At 46.6% G+C, this 16,024-nt stretch overlaps 1 long non-coding RNA gene across 1 annotated transcript in view; it reads left to right on the forward strand.

Moving 5' to 3' along the window:
- Window positions 1–302: 302 nt before the first annotated feature.
- LOC138581289 (uncharacterized) overlaps window positions 303–16,024 on the forward strand; it is a 50,696-nt gene continuing 34,974 nt past the window's right edge. Inside the window, exon 1 of the long non-coding RNA XR_011304504.1 lies at window positions 303–461. This is a non-coding gene — a long non-coding RNA (uncharacterized lncRNA). The remainder of the gene's footprint in view (window positions 462–16,024) is intronic.

The following is a 16,024-nucleotide window of genomic DNA, read 5'->3' on the forward strand; positions in this document are numbered from 1 at the left end:
CTTCCCTCTCTGGGTCCTCACAAGTGCATGGATGCAGTAGGTGCGCAGGACGAAGCGTGACCCTGTGTCCTTGATATGCATATATATGACATAACACCACAGCAGACTCATGGATGAGCATGGGAAGTCAAACTCCCCACTATTCCCCCAGAGCCCGACCAGTGTTACCCATTACAAGGGCATGAGCAGGAAGCAAAATCACAGGCACGGCAGAAACAGAATGAACGGGCTAGTTGTGCGGGGTGTGGGTATGTGCAACCCCATATCCTTAACACTCATTGGCAGTCAGGGCACATCAATATACTGGGACCCGGACATGGTGCCAGGGCCTCTGCGAGTTTCACACGCCCCACTCCAGAGGGAGTGAAGGAATGGAGAAACCGGATACTGCAGCGTGCCATGACGGAGGGAAATCGGAAAGGCCGCACGAACGCACGAAAGATGCAAAACCATGCAGAGCGGTAAGAGCGGGCGGCAGCGCGATTTCACAAGCCCTATAGTGCGCAGCATGGCCAGGGGGGGGGGACCCGCGCACATTGAAACCGTTACAAGCTGTCGAGCCCGCAATTACGTATAATCACAGCATTGTGTAAAAAAACAATAATACACTTTACCAAAAGGCAAACAATTGTGAAAAACACAGTACAACATTAACGCAATTGCAGCCATTGTCGCGGCGCCATATTTGTAGGAAAGAAGATCAAAGGGGGCAGGGGGAATCAGACAGTCAGCTCCAAAATCACTCTATAACCACTGGAGGGCAGCCCTTCAATCATTCACATGCCTGATGTGGATCTTGCGTAGTGTTTACGGCCTCAGCTAAAAACAACTTCAGGGAAGCGGGCTTCAGAAGAGAGACTTTGATGCCACGCTCTTTCGCAATCAATTCGGCCTCCTCAAACGGCTTCCTCTTGGCAGTCAGATCCTTAGGAAAGCCAGGATAGAGTTGTAGAGGATTGCCCTACCAGGTCAGGGGACCCAGTTGCAGAGACCGCTGAAGAATAGCCTCCTTTACAGATGATTTCCCAAAAGAGATGATGATTTGTCTTGGCCTGCCTGAGTCAAACTTGCCGGCTCAAAAGGCAATATCAACGCCATCCTTGCACAAGCCACTATCCGTTAAGTACTGAGAAAGGACGTGAAGAACCAGATCAACCAGATACAGATCTGCATTCTCCAGTACCCAGAGGAAGCGAAGGTTGTTTCTCTGACATTGTATTTCCAAATGAGCATGTCTCAGCTGCAGCCTATTCAGCTCCCAGAGACTTCTCTTTCCAGGTTGACAGACCTCGCCTTGACCTCAGTAACTCGCTTCTCCAGAGTATGGACCTTGCCCGACAGGTCTGACAGGGTACATTTCACCTCTCCAACATCACTAGCAACCTGCTTCCGGAGGGCATACATGTCTGTAATGCTAGGAGTCTCATTTGAGTCCAGATCTTTGTGAACTTGTTTGGGCTTTTTGGATGAGGGGTTATCTGGCACCTCAGTCCCCTTCTTACCTGACATTGTAATATGCTGGTAAATCAACTGGGTTAGCCAGGGTGGTGGGCAGGAGCCACTCACTTAAGCTGCTGCTCCCTCGGTGGACATTCCAGAAGCCTCCCCTTCTCTACCTTGATCTTAAAGACATATCCTTTGAACAGTGATATTATTACAGGAACACCCCTGCTTGTTTACCCAGAGTGCTCTTTTAAAAGTTGGCCTTCTCTGTGCTTCTTTAACAGGGGTAGGTTTTCATAGTGTTTCCCGATTAGCCATCGTCATTTTATTGTTTGATTAAAAGTCTATCGTTTTATAGAATCTTGATTGGGCATTCTTTTATTTAGGAATCATTGGGCCTCATTCTAAGTAAGCTCACCGGCACCCTTTTTTCCAGATTGGCAAACTCTGAGTCTGCCTGCCATGGCCGCTATGCCCAACAGGTCTGACCCTGCCGGGTGCAGCGGCCACGGTAGGCAGACCGGCCAAGGTAGCACCGGCACCGTTAGCAACGGGACTGGTGCTTCCGTGTCCCCACTCCCATAGAGTCCTATCAGACTCTAGGTGAATGGGGACTTACATTTTACCAGCGCCTGACATCCCGGGCTGCCAGAGTTGTAATCTCCCAGTGGCACTGGGAAGTCAGGCACAGGTAAAACCTTACGAGTCCGGCGGCAACCCGCCGGTAGAACCGGCAGGGTTACTGCGGGACTCATAATGAGGCCCCATTATATTTAAGTTGTTTGTGTTGCTACTGTTATCAAGTTGCACCCTTCTGAAGATATAGCCTGTCCTCGGCCTGTACAACTACACACAATGAAGGGGATCTACATTTCGGGCTGTGCCTGTTTCACATTTATGATTAGAATGACTGCTGATTTAGTAGTAGTGTGGGGGCTGAGTAGACGCTTTAGTGACTACTCATCCCTGAATTTCTGCAGAGCAGTAGTCATTTCGTTAGAACTATTCGGACTGATTATAAATGTAATCCCATTTTGGATATTAACATTAAGATATCAGGAGACTAATTACTGTTCTATGTCACAAACCAAAGGATAATAACACTTTATTAGATTTTTCGAGTTTCTATCCCCGAAATTTGAAAACCGGCTTAACGGTTGGCCAGTTTCTCCAGTTTTGAATAAACCGTTGAGAACAGTACGCCTTTGAGAGACAAGAACAAGGTCTGTCAGAACCATTGCAAAACAGCGATTACCATTTGTCAGGATAAAAAGAGGGCATTAACAGACTGCAATATGTATGCGTAGAGAAGACTGCAAAAAAGCAACGAAATTGCTTAGCCTGTATAGCCATGGCCAGGCCTGTCAGTAATAAAATCAAACAACTAGTGAAGAAATAATTGACATAAAAGCAGTGTATTAGACCAACAACTCCTATTTGCATTTAATAATATTAGAAATTGGAAGCAAATGTATCCAACAAAACTGTGCGCACATAATTTAACATAAATGTGGGGTCTTCCCCTAATACAAGGTCTTTACAAGTATGGTAACTATGTAGTATGTTTATATACAGACACAGTTAAACAAGTACCCACAAAAATGTCAATTGGGAAATAAGAGAACACACGATCTGAAACAGTGTTAATGTAATATATGTACTAAGTTGCTCTTGCAAACTATTATACATAGGAAAGACACAGAGGTCAGTAAAATAAAGGATCATAGAACCTCGTTTATGTACCTGCAATGGGGTAACAAAGATAAACCCTTAGTGGAGCATTGTCAACAATGTGCACACACAAAAAATATTTTGGTTCATTATAGAGCAGGTACCTATGAGACTACGAGGAGGCGATATGGAAAAAACAGGTATCTAAGTTTGAACAGCGAGGGATATATCACCTAAACACAGCAGAAAGGGGCTTGAATTTAGCCGTGGAATTGGATTTGCTGATATTGTTATGCCGTAATGGGGTAGCACTTTTGCTTGTCACCAAGAGAAGATGTGACTTTGGGAGTGTGGTGTTATGATCCGCTGTATCTCTGTTCCCGTTACCCTTCCTTCTCGTCTTGTGACGATGAGCATTTTCATCTTACCTGTAGTGTTTCAAGGTTGGCGGGCAGTGGAGAAGACGGATGGGAGTATGGCTGCTCCATCTTAAAGATACGTCCTAATTCAACTGAAGTGGGAGAATGGAAGACCAGGCTCCCGTCCTTCACCTCTCGCGCTTGGCCTAGAGGGTCACGACCCAGACACCCGCCATGAGAGGAGTTTGTCCATTTACCAGACGACCAGATACCCTGGTACAGGAACATACGGATGTGTCCATCTGCCTGCCCAGCAGCCCGCACTGGCCATGCCGACACCTGCGGCACGGACCAACTAGACTAAAATCTACACGTCGTTAGAGATGCCATGACGACCTAGACAACGGGAAGCACATCTGTACAAATATACACACTGGACATTCCCACACCGATCTACACGAAGAATATACTCAGTGCTATGACGTAGGCGACAGGCTTATTCACGGACGTGCATCTTTATTATTTTTACATAGGCTTTCAGAATGCAGAAACGCAAGACGCGTCATGAACTCATCTACAAAGCTTGCTCACGCTTCTCTTGAAACCAGTTACCACCATGAGAGGTATAATGAAGACACGATACTGGTCATGGAACTATATGCTACTATAACCTAAAGCACCTATGCACCAAACGGACCACTTATGCACCAGGCCCAAGTAGGCCTCAAACAAGAGCTCCCGTGGACATTAACAAAGCAAGAGTCAGGTTGCTGATCCTGCAGAAAGAGCCCGGTGGAACAACCAGCCAAGGTCGCAATGTTGCAAACCCACATTCCAAGAGCAAAGCATCAAAGGCACGATGTTGCAACCTCGCACTCCGCGTACCAACGTTAAAGTCACACCTGCAAATTAAACCAGACACACAGTGGAAAAGCAATATTAATTGTGCAGAAGTCTGCCTCAAACACGGTCCCTCCCCACGTGACCAAGCCGAACCTGACGAGATGCCAAACCCAGGAGAGAAGAGGCGTCTGGATCCCTCGCTACGAGACACAGGCAGATACACTTGAAAGGCTCAATGGACATCTGCGACAGTGGGAGCGGTCAGCCTTCCAGCTATGAATAAATCCTCACATTGTCTGCACGTACCCATAGTGAAACATTGTTGCAAATTGCAGGTACACCGAGAGCTGGTAACAGCGGTGGTCCCAGGCTGGGAAGCTCACGGGCGCACCAATCAGAACATGGGGCTCTTATCACTGACGCCAGTAATATTAACCAATCCTCAGGAGTCTTCATGTAACAATTCTCATGTATCTAATTGTAGGGACAACCCAGATATATCACCTGACTACCCTTTGTCCACTAACATTGTTCTCTATATGTATGCTATACTAACCCTACCACTCGAGCAACCAATTAAGAGTGGCGATAGGTTTTTCGTTAACTTTCTGAAGTGACGCAAGTAGCGCGTCATAATACAGTAAAAAGGGCCTGCGAGCCCCACGATTGTGTGTGTGTCAGGACGGACGCGTACGCTCCTTGACCCATCCCTGCCGTTTGTCTAATAAACAGCAGAGTCACCTTGCTCCTTGTGTGTGTCTCATACTCTATCTCATCTGGGATATACACGGGAGGAGTTGGGGCCTCCCTGCCTGGAGGTCTGCGGACGGCCCGGCCGACCCCGGCAGAATTTCCCCCCGACAAGTTGGAGGCACTGCTGAGATCTGTTTAAGATCGACTTTTTAGTTTTATTTTTTCCAGGCACTCCCCCGTTGCGAGGAGGCCCGGCGGCGCGGCCCCCTCTGCCGTTGCCCCCTTCTGAGGACTACAGGACTATCGCGGAGCTGCGAGAAGACCGGACAGCGCAATCCGGATATTGGCCCTCGGGAGCCGGTTGAGAAGTATCCCGCCCGCGGTTGGCGAGCGTCCAGACGTGGTCCAGACGAGGGGAGGTGGCGAGCCGCTTGGAGGGGTGCACGCAGTCGAGCGGCCCTGCATCGAGAGAACTTGGTGAGCATGACACGCACAACAAGCAATGCGAAATTGTGAGGGAGGGGGAGGAAGTAAATAAGGGAGGAGGGAGGTGTTGTACAGATGCACGGCGAAGGTCTAACAACTTAGTGTTGCCAATGGAATGAATGGTAGCGAAACGAGTGCGAGAGCAGTCGGCTACGTCACGCGAAAGAGGGGGGCGGAGCACGAAAACATCACGTGCGGCCGCTCGTAAGACACTGATTGGCCTAAATCGCGACTACGTGTAAGGGTGGGTGTGTGTGGTTTCCTACGATTTGGCATTCATTGATCAATGAGTAGACGAGGATCCCTATTGTTCGAGCAAGAAACTCGATAGGTAGATGACGTTTCACTGTAGGCGGTAGCTAGTTGCCTAGTTGCCCAATACGGAAGATAATTGGCTGGTTAAGCCCTCCTGTTGAGGGGCGTATCACACGCGAGGCGACGCAGCGTGCGCAGTCCGATTATATTATTGATTTGATTACCTTGTTCCAGGAGTGACAGGAAGACAGCTGTAGGGTTAGCGGGGGTAGATTGCAAGTGTATTTTGAACTTAAAGAACATATGAAGAATGTACCAGTAGCTCGAAGAAATCGGTGACGTCACCAGTAGGGATTTAATAGGATATCGCGAGCACAAGGAACTTTGGTTTTGAGAGCGGTGGGGAAGAGAAATATGATAAGGGAGCGGACACGGAGATAAACGATAGACGAGTGGATCGGGAGAAGGGGAGAGGGGCGTGGCTGCGCACGGAGAACGCCGGCCACGGCAAGTGTAAAAGGGGGAGGAGAACGGGGAAACAGGACGACTGTATAAGAGCGTCGTAAAGGGTACGCAGCCGCAGGGGGCTGCGTGCGCTTCGGCCGCAGGGGACCGTAAGGGAGGGAATATACAATATAAAATCATACACATATATATATATATATATATTTTTTATTTTTTTAATAATTTTTATTGCATAATCTGTCAAAGGATTGTCGTAAGTCCCCACACTTGCGGGGCCAGGTAAACAATATAAGGTTGTATATTGTAAACTGCTAGTGAAGGGAAGGGTAACAAGTGGAGCGCCACTATGTCACACGGGACAGGGTCGGGAGGGTGGGGGAACACCCTCACTACCCCACTACAACACATATGCACCACACTGCCACCCCATAGGGAGAAATTAATTAAGTACAGCATAGAGTGGACCCAGGGGACGGATAACAAAATGTTAACACCATGGCCGCCTAATGGTAGTTTCGATCCATATGCCCAACATTCACTGCTAAACCATCTGCACAATACATGCAAGGGGAAGAAGTTGGCAAACCATGTGGAGGTGTTTAACTTATGGAGGATGTTCCAGGGGTCCCGACCAGGACCAAATGGAATGTTCACTATGGGGGAAACACCGGAAGAAAAGGAGATTAAGAAAGAAGGAGAGGATGGGAAAAAGGGGCGTGAAAGCACAAAGAATACGGGGAACGGAGGAGAGGGAGGAGAAAAGATTGATAAATCAGACGACATAAAAAAGGAACCGAGCAACGAGATACCCATAACACCGGGAGTGAAAACAGAGGGAGGAGGGTTGTACCCTTTAAGAGAATTAGGAGAAATAGAAGGACAGTTAAGGGCGGCTGAAGGATACTCGAACCCGGCATACAGCCCTCCACCATATGTGGCTCATAGGAAGATACCAGTGGGGGAGGGGAGGATTGGAGAAGAGCAGACTGTAGAGATAGGAAATGATGAGTGGGTAGCTGCACAAATATTATTAAAATTACGAGGTTCACTAACTGGAGAAGAGAGGGAGGTAGTAAAGAGAACAGACGAGGATAGTGCAAGAGAGAGTGAAATGAGGGGGGAGGAGCTATTACGACAAAAGGAAGAGATTTTGGAGGAAAGATTAGCAAAGCTAAGGGATGAGCAGAATGAATTGATCAAACAGCTTGAGAGGGAGGAAAGAGAGAGAGTGAGGAAAAGGAAAGAAGGTAAGAACGAATTGGAAAAATTAAGGGAACGAAATGAGGAGCAAAGGAGAGAAGCTGAAAGGGTAAAAGCAGCAGCATACAGGGTATCAAGAGTAGTGCTGAGAGAAAAGAAGAAGGAAGAAGAAGAAAAGGAAAAGGAAATGGCAATATGGAAGAGGAGGGTACTATCAGAGACAGCTAAGAAATATGAAGAGGGGAAAGTAATAGCAAGTATAGTAGAAAGAGAAAGGGTGAAATGGGAAAGGAAGAAAGAGGATGAAAGAATATTGGAACAGATGAGCAACGAAGTGATGGAGGAATTGAAGAGGAAAAGGGAGGAAAATAGTAGGGAGATGGAGGAGAGAAGTGAAGGGGAAAGAGAAGGGAGGAGTAGGGAGAGTGAAAAATGGGGGGATGTATATAGAAGTAGAGAAGTAGCAACAACATCAGCACTAGGGGGAGCAGTCGGTAACAAAGGAAAAGGAGAAATAGACCTAATAGATTTAGAAACAGTAACAATAAAAGGGAAAAAGGCAGAGTGGGGGGTACCATTTATGAATGATTTTTGTAGTGAGGAGGAAGAAGGAGTGGAGAGGGAAGGAAGGAAGAGTGAAAGGGAAAGCTTAGATAAGCTATACCTCACTCGAACAAACATAGACTCGCCATGGATCAGTAGGAGAAGGGAGGAACTGGAGAGAAGTGAGGAGGGAGTGAAAGGACTAGTGGAAAGACAAACCCATGAAACCACACCATCCCCATCTCCATCACGCCCTCCCCCATCACACCCTACATGCTCAACCACCGCACGCTCGCTGCGCAGAATAAAGCTCGCGCCCTTCATGGACGAACTGACACCCTATGCATGTCGGCTTAGAGACCTCCCTAGTCGCAGGCAAGACAGACAAATAAACACGCCCACATTAAACACAGGAAATGACGAAAAGAGGGGAAAGGATGGAGAAGGAGTTAGGAGCAGGGGTAATAAGGACGAAATTGAAGAGGTAAAGGAACCGGAAGAAGAGGAGGGGTGTGAGGACTCGATATTATGGAACATAAAGGGTGACACAAGACACAACTTAATGCCACTGTTGGAGAGAGGAGGGGTTAGACCACAGTACGTCCCTTGGAAGCATACGGATAAAGAAAATATAAAATGTAGGCTCCCATCACTAAGTGGAGGTGCGGGTAAGTGGATATATGAAATGGAAAAACACACCGCAGGACAGAAACTAGCAGTAGGAGATGTGAAGGGCCTGTTAATATCAATATTAGGGGATAGAGCGGATGACATTTGGAAGAGAGCGGGATTCCATGGGGTAACAATAACAAACACATCGCATGATGGGGCACCATTTGCAAACTGCAGACATGCGCTATGGCAGGCACTGAGAGTACAGTACCCAGACACAACAGACATAGGAGCAATTACTTCCCGTAAGATGCGTGAGAATGAGGATCCTGTTGATTATATCCAGGATATCCAAGAGAAGTGGCGCATGGAAACTAGAGAACAATGGGACAAAACACCAGCCATATTTTATCATATACTAGTACAAGGGCTCCCAGAAGGAGTTCAGAAACAACTAAAGAAAGTAGTGGGAATGGAAGCAAAACCATGGCCAGAAATACAACTGACTATAGTACATCACTGCAGGACATGGCAAGGAAAAATGAAACAAAAGGAAGAGGACAGGAAAACAGAAGAGGCTAAACTAGTACAGAAAAAACTTACTAAATACACAATGGAAGGGGCACTAATAACTACGCCCACACCAATGGCCCAAAGCCCCACACAAGTAGTGGCTGCACAAGATCCAGCTCAAATAGCACCTCCACAGAGTATAACACAGCAAGTGCCGCCACTGCAATTACACGCACCAAACATGGGAGGAGGGTACCCAATGCAAGGAGCTGGGTATTATAGTTATAACAGGGGGAGAGGAGGATTTATGAGAGGGAGAGGATACGGATATAATACCCAACAGCAGGTGGGAGGACTTAGAAATTCCTACCCCACAGGGCAACCAGGATACCAGGACAACACAGGGAGCTTCCCATGGCAAAGCAGGGAACCACCCGTGTGTTGGAGTTGCGGATTATTAGGACACATGTCACGTACGTGTAGGGTCAGGCCAGGAACACCAGCATGGAATGAACAGGCACAACCTAGGACCTCACAAGAACAACAGGGTATACAACAACAGCAGACGTTACAACAAGGAAGTGACCCACAACAACAAATAACACAACAACAGCCACAAACATATTCACTGCCACAACAACAAATAACACAACAACAGCCACTGCCACAACAACAAGTAGTGCTAACACAACAACCCCAAACTCAACAAACGCAATTGGGTAGGGTGACGGTGTTGGGACACAACCCTTACACAGGGAATGGCCAATCATTGTACCCCCAATAGGACAGCCCACAGACGGCCTTGGTGTGTCCCATCCTGTCAGTAACACCTAATCGTGCGGAGGAGACACGCATAGAGGTAACGATAGGTGACAAAAAATTATCATTCCTTGTTGACACCGGGGCAACCCGGTCTTGCATAAGGGAAGGTAAATTTAAAATGTCAGGCGAAGCCATGAACACCCAAGGATTTTCTGGGGCTAAAGGGTTGGTTCCCTTTACTGATAACGTTCCCTTATCTATTGGAGATTATGATCTGTCGGTTCCACTTTTGTATTATAGTGCCTCACCAGTAAATATACTGGGGAGGGACATAATGAACAGGTTGAATATGACGATCTCCTTTACAGAGGATGGCATAATTTGCTCTACTCCAGGGATTAACATGCTCGCAGCACGACAGATTATGCAAGCATACTGTGGACAGACAGCGATTAGGGCGGAGCCAGTAGATGGCGAGCTATTCCAGTATGGAACAGACATGGCATTTGCATGGATGCCAGGGACAGAAGGGAAAATATGGAGGAGGCCAGCAGCCTATCTGTTCCGACCAGAAACACCTGTTAATGAACCAGAAGGAAAGGTGTTTGTAATGGACATTGAGAGCATTATTGCAACAGCTGATTATATTGCTGTGCACGCCCAAGATAAAGAAGGGAGAGCATGGAGGGCAGTGATAGCACTAACAGAAGGATGTAGGCTGACCCAGGTGTCAGATGAGGAGCTGTTCTCAGAAGAAAAGGAGGAAGGTGAAATGGTGTTCATGATGAGTGTAGAAATATGGCTAAGAGTGGCTCACAAACAAGTAGCACAGAAAATTGCAATGGCACTTGAGGCACCCGCATGCACCCCAGACCCATTCTTTAAGGAGGATATGTCAAGGGTGCCCAAATCATTATGGACTATTAGCCCTTATGACGTGGGATGCATAAAAAGCATAGGGGGTGTAAGGATAACATTGAAAAAAGGTGCCATACTACCAAGAGTGAAACAGTACCCACTGTCAAAAGAGGCAGATGAGGGCATATATGAAACCATAACGGCCCTTATAAACAATGGCATATTGGTCCCCTCAGAGTCACCATGTAACACAGCTGTGTACCCAGTGCGCAAGGCTAAAGGGGGGTCTTGGCGCTTCATAAAGGACCTCAGGCCCTTGAACAACATAGTAGAAGCAGAGTATCCAGTAACAGCAAACCCGGCCACAATATTGTGTGGCATTCCAGCAGAAGCATCATGATTTACAGTGATTGACCTTAAAAATGCTTTTTTCTCAATACCATTACACCCAGACTCACAAGATTTGACAAGCTTCACTTACCGAAATACAAAGTGGAAACATACCAGATTACCACAGGGGTATTGTGAATCACCCTCAATTTTCAATAGAGTAATACAGATGGATTTGGGTAACGTTGAAGTGGAAAGCACAGTGTTACAGTATGTGGATGACATAATAATTTGCAGTACAAACGAAAGTAAATGCAGAGAGGACTCGTTAAAAATGTTGACGATATTGGCTGAAAAAGGGTACAAGGTAGACATGGAAAAGATACAATACTGTCAGGAACAGGTACTTTACATTGGCCAACTGATATCCCAACATGGAAGAAAGATTGCACCACAAAGAGCACAGGCCATTTCAAGCACTCCAATGCCACAGACTGTGAGAGAACTGCAGCATTTTCTGGGGCTGTGCAACTACTGTAGAGCATGGGTATTTGATTACAGTTCATACATAGGACCCCTGCTTGAGGGTTTGAGGGAAGCCAATAAAGGGGAGAAAAAGTTGGGGTGGACTATGGAAATGAGGGAGGCCTTTGACGAATTGAAAGACGCGATATCAACTGCTCCAGTACTGGCATCCCCAGACTATGAGCGACGATTTTTCATATTTTCACATTGCGACTCAGCAGTGATGAAAGCAGTATTGGCCCAAAAAACGAGCATGGGCTATAAACCAGTAGCATTTTATAGCGGTCACTTAGACCCTGTGATGTTAGGTCACTTCCCTTGCGAACAAGGTCTCGCTGCAGCTGCTTTTGCAGTGGAAAAATCATCAGCAATAACCATGGGGTGTCCAACTACACTGTTTGTGGAACATGCACTATTTGCAATATTGAATAAACCCAAGTCCACACTAACAACACAGAGGGCATCAGGTTATGAGATCATTTTGTCTAGAGCTGAACTAGCAATTGTTAGATGTAGCACGGTTAACCCTGCAAGGTTCCTAGCGGAAGTAATTGAGGAGGGAGATTACGCCCATGACTGCACCCAAATAACTGAAACGTACTCAAGTACTAGAAAAGTTGAAGAAAACGCACTCGAGGGAGGTGAGCTTTTGTTTATTGATGGGTCATCAACTATTGATCAAGGAGATGGGATACGGAGGACTGGGGCAGCAGTGGTAAAAATGATGGAGGCGCCGGTGTGTGTGGCTATGAAATGTGTACAATTACCACAGCATTACTCTGCTCAAGCCGCGGAACTGGTTGCACTAATATTGGCATTGAAGGAAAGTTTTGACAAACGAGTAACCATATATTCCGACAGTGCATATGTTACATCCACTGTCCACTCAGGGCTATCAAAATGGAGAAGAAGAGGGTTTAGGAGAGCTGATGGCACTCCAGTACAACATGCCCTCTTATTGGCTGAACTAATTGAAGTAATAAACGACCCCCAAGAGCTAGCCCTAGTCAAATGCACCGCACACACCAATGGTGAAGACCACGTCTCAAAAGGGAATGCAGCAGCAGACGCACATGCGAAATATGCTGCATACTTTGGTGAGATATGGAACCCCACAGACTCACAGAGAGGGAGAGGGAGGGGAATGGCTAGGGAGATGTTGATAAGAGAAGGGTACACCCATCTCCCAGCCATACAGATTATGGAGCTACAAGCGGCTGCACCAATGGCCGAAAAAGAAATATGGGTAAAAAGAGGATGTACAATGTCACCAACCGACGCACTATGGCACCAGGGTGGCACTGGAAAAGTTGTAATACCATTGGCACTTTTAAACACCGCCCTAAGCCAATTACATCACCCAGCCCATACAGGCAAGGAAATAATTGCAGCACGAATTAGAGAAGATTGGTTCTGTCCCGAGTTAAATTCTCATGTGTCGAATTTTATCAGCAATTGTCTCACATGTCAACAGTTTACGGCCGGTCATACCCTAAAGGTGATAAGAGGTACCATACCCCGGCCAGAGGGACCTTTTCGGCATCTCCATATTGACTATGTTGATATGATCAACATATGTCAAGGTAATAGGTATATGATTGTAGTAGTATGCCCATTCTCTAGGTGGTGGATTGAAGCAGGGCCCTGTTCACACCCAGATGCATTTAGAGCAGCCAAATTCCTAGTAAGGGAGGTCTTCCCCAGGTGGGGAGTGTGCAACGTCTTAAGGTCAGACAATGGCCTGCATTTCGCAAACGAAATGTTCCAGCATATCACATCCTTGCTGAGCATAAAACACAAATTTGCATGTGCATACCACCCACAGGCTAACGGTGTATGTGAACACCTGAATGGCCTATTGAAGGAGGCAATTGCAAAAATACAACAAACAACAAAGAAAAGCTGGTTGTATTGCCTTCCATTAGCCCTATTTGAATTAAGGAATAGGCCAGGGTCCGACCACCACCTCACCCCTCACGAGGTGGTTACTGGACGTCAAATGCGCCTTCCCCTAACGCCAACATCAAGGGCATTCACTGACCACGAAAGTTCAGCGAGTGTGTTAGGTGATGAAATGTATCAATATGTGTCTTCTTTGATTACTAGTGTTGTGTTTGTGTCTCAACAGCTCGAGCGCACACGGGGCGGGTCTACCAGCAATCAAGAAGAAGGTGCCAGTACAGAATTGGAAAAGGAGAACTTGTGCAAACTTGCCAAAGGTGACCACGTGCTACTTCGCAATTTCAATAGGAAGTGGAACGATAAGAGGTTCACTGGCCCCCATCTGGTAGAGGACGTATCAACAAGAGCAGTAAAACTAAAGGACAAGCGTGCCTGGAACCACCAAAATGATGTAAAGATCTACAAACTGCAGACCCGCCCCAGCGCCAATGACAGGTCCATTGGAAGAACAGCAACAACATCCCCGACAGCGGAAGGAAGTTCTACCACAGACAACGACCCAATTGTTCCCTTACCGTGTAACTACCCAGCTTCCCCGGAGACAATAACTGACGAAGAAAGGGGTGATCCCCATACTGCCCACCCCATGGTCACACGCTCAAAGAGTAAAAATACTTCCGCCATCTGAGCACAAACCCCCCGCCCATTGACCCCCAAGTATAGTTATAACTGAACTGAAAGACATTGCCTGCACAAATACACATGTAAACACGTGAATGTTCTCTTTTTTCTCTTGCACATACAGGAACTGCGTATTATTGTATTGTTAAGAAAAAGCTAACTAACAAGTTCACTGCCCAGGCGTAGATGGTACTCCCAGACGATAACTACCCAGAAGAATTGTCACACCAATTTGTATACGAAATAAAAAGGCCAACATACCTAAAGAAGAGAAGGGTACGTGTCTACTACACAGCATTCCTCCTGGCCATAGAATATTCCATGCCCCACCTCCGCCCATACTTGCCGGTCCTAAGAGACCGATCACTTAGAGTAGCGTGGGAGCAGCTCTTCGCCTGGGCACTGAATGACTATTTGATAGGGAGAGCTTAAAGGAAACAAAAAACTAACATTTAATAACAAGCATTTTGAGAATTTTTAGGCGGGCAACTTTAACGTCACAAGAATACGCTGCCAGGACTGCAGCAAGGTAAGAGCAAAATGCCGGTGAGATTAGCATATGTAATAAAAGTAATAGAGATTTTGATGATCACCGGGTTCTTGGCTGCCTCTGTATGGCAGTACAGCTATGCTATTAATTTTATTGCTGCACCCAAACCTAATATACCCCCGTCCCCTGCTGCAACAGGTGTTACGTCAGGTGATAGTAGTAACATTGCACCCAAGAAAAATAGAGTTAAACGCAGCACATACTCAGACAATAAAGGTATTGATAATTATATACAAGATTCAGCACACGTCACAAACAACATATGGTACCAACACATGACCCGCATTGGTAAGCAGACAACTGAGGATAGCTGCTACGTTTGCTCATTAATACCATACGCCATGAGTGCTTCACGTACATTTGTTGCTACAGAAATAGATGAAAAGACAGCACAGTGCATAATATGCTTGGCACTGTTCCAAACGAAAGGAAGATTTCAAGGGACAGTAGTGCACATGACATGGAAAACACGAGACTCATACCCATATGAAAACAACTTCCTCAAGACCTATTTGAGTTACCACAAGAGCAGTTTACATGCTGAAGCATTCAGATACATAACAAGTGGCCCTGCAAAAGGAGAAACAAAGAAAGTAACACTGCAGTATCTACCATGTGATTGGTATGCCACTGAAGTTCCGGGTAAACAAGGATGCTGGGAGAGGCCGCTGGTGACGATAACAGGAAAGGTGTATCTGGACAACAGCTGGGAGATAGGAGTGATTGGCAGCAACATGGTAACAAAAGAAACTATCTCAACTATCGAGGCACACAATCACCGATGTTGGACGACGTGGATCAAGTATGTACCAATGCTCACGTGGGTAGAAACAGATGAAGACCCAATAACAATACTACCGCTGACTGCGCCCAAGGTATGCTACCAGCATAAAGGAGAGGTGGACGTAGGATATAACACCAATTGTGCAAGTGTGATGGAGTTACCTGAGGGGGAAGCAGGAACAGCAGTAATAATGGACCATTATTGGGCCTGTGGAGAAAAGGCATACCATACACTGCCTCCCCTGTGGAATGGTGTGTGCACAATGGTGCACGTCAATGTACCATCACTAGTGGTACCTAAGAAGCATGTCAATGTGGCGAACTTTCCCAAAATGGATGAAGGGGACAAGAGAAAAAAGAGATCTGTACCACTTCAGGAGGAGCAAGGGAACAGGACCAACAGCAATGATACTGTCCTAAATAGAAGAAAAAGACAAGGAGAGCCACTGACAGGAAATTACCTGTGGGGAAGGTCGGAAACGGCACTAACCTCAATACCGCCAGAACACAGACTATTCAGCAGAGCAGCAATGTTCTTCTCCTCAATAAT

Source organism: Ambystoma mexicanum, chromosome 3p (genome assembly GCF_040938575.1).
Source record: "Ambystoma mexicanum isolate Mex_15411 chromosome 3p, UKY_AmexF1_1, whole genome shotgun sequence".
Lineage (NCBI taxonomy): Eukaryota > Metazoa > Chordata > Amphibia > Caudata > Ambystomatidae > Ambystoma > Ambystoma mexicanum.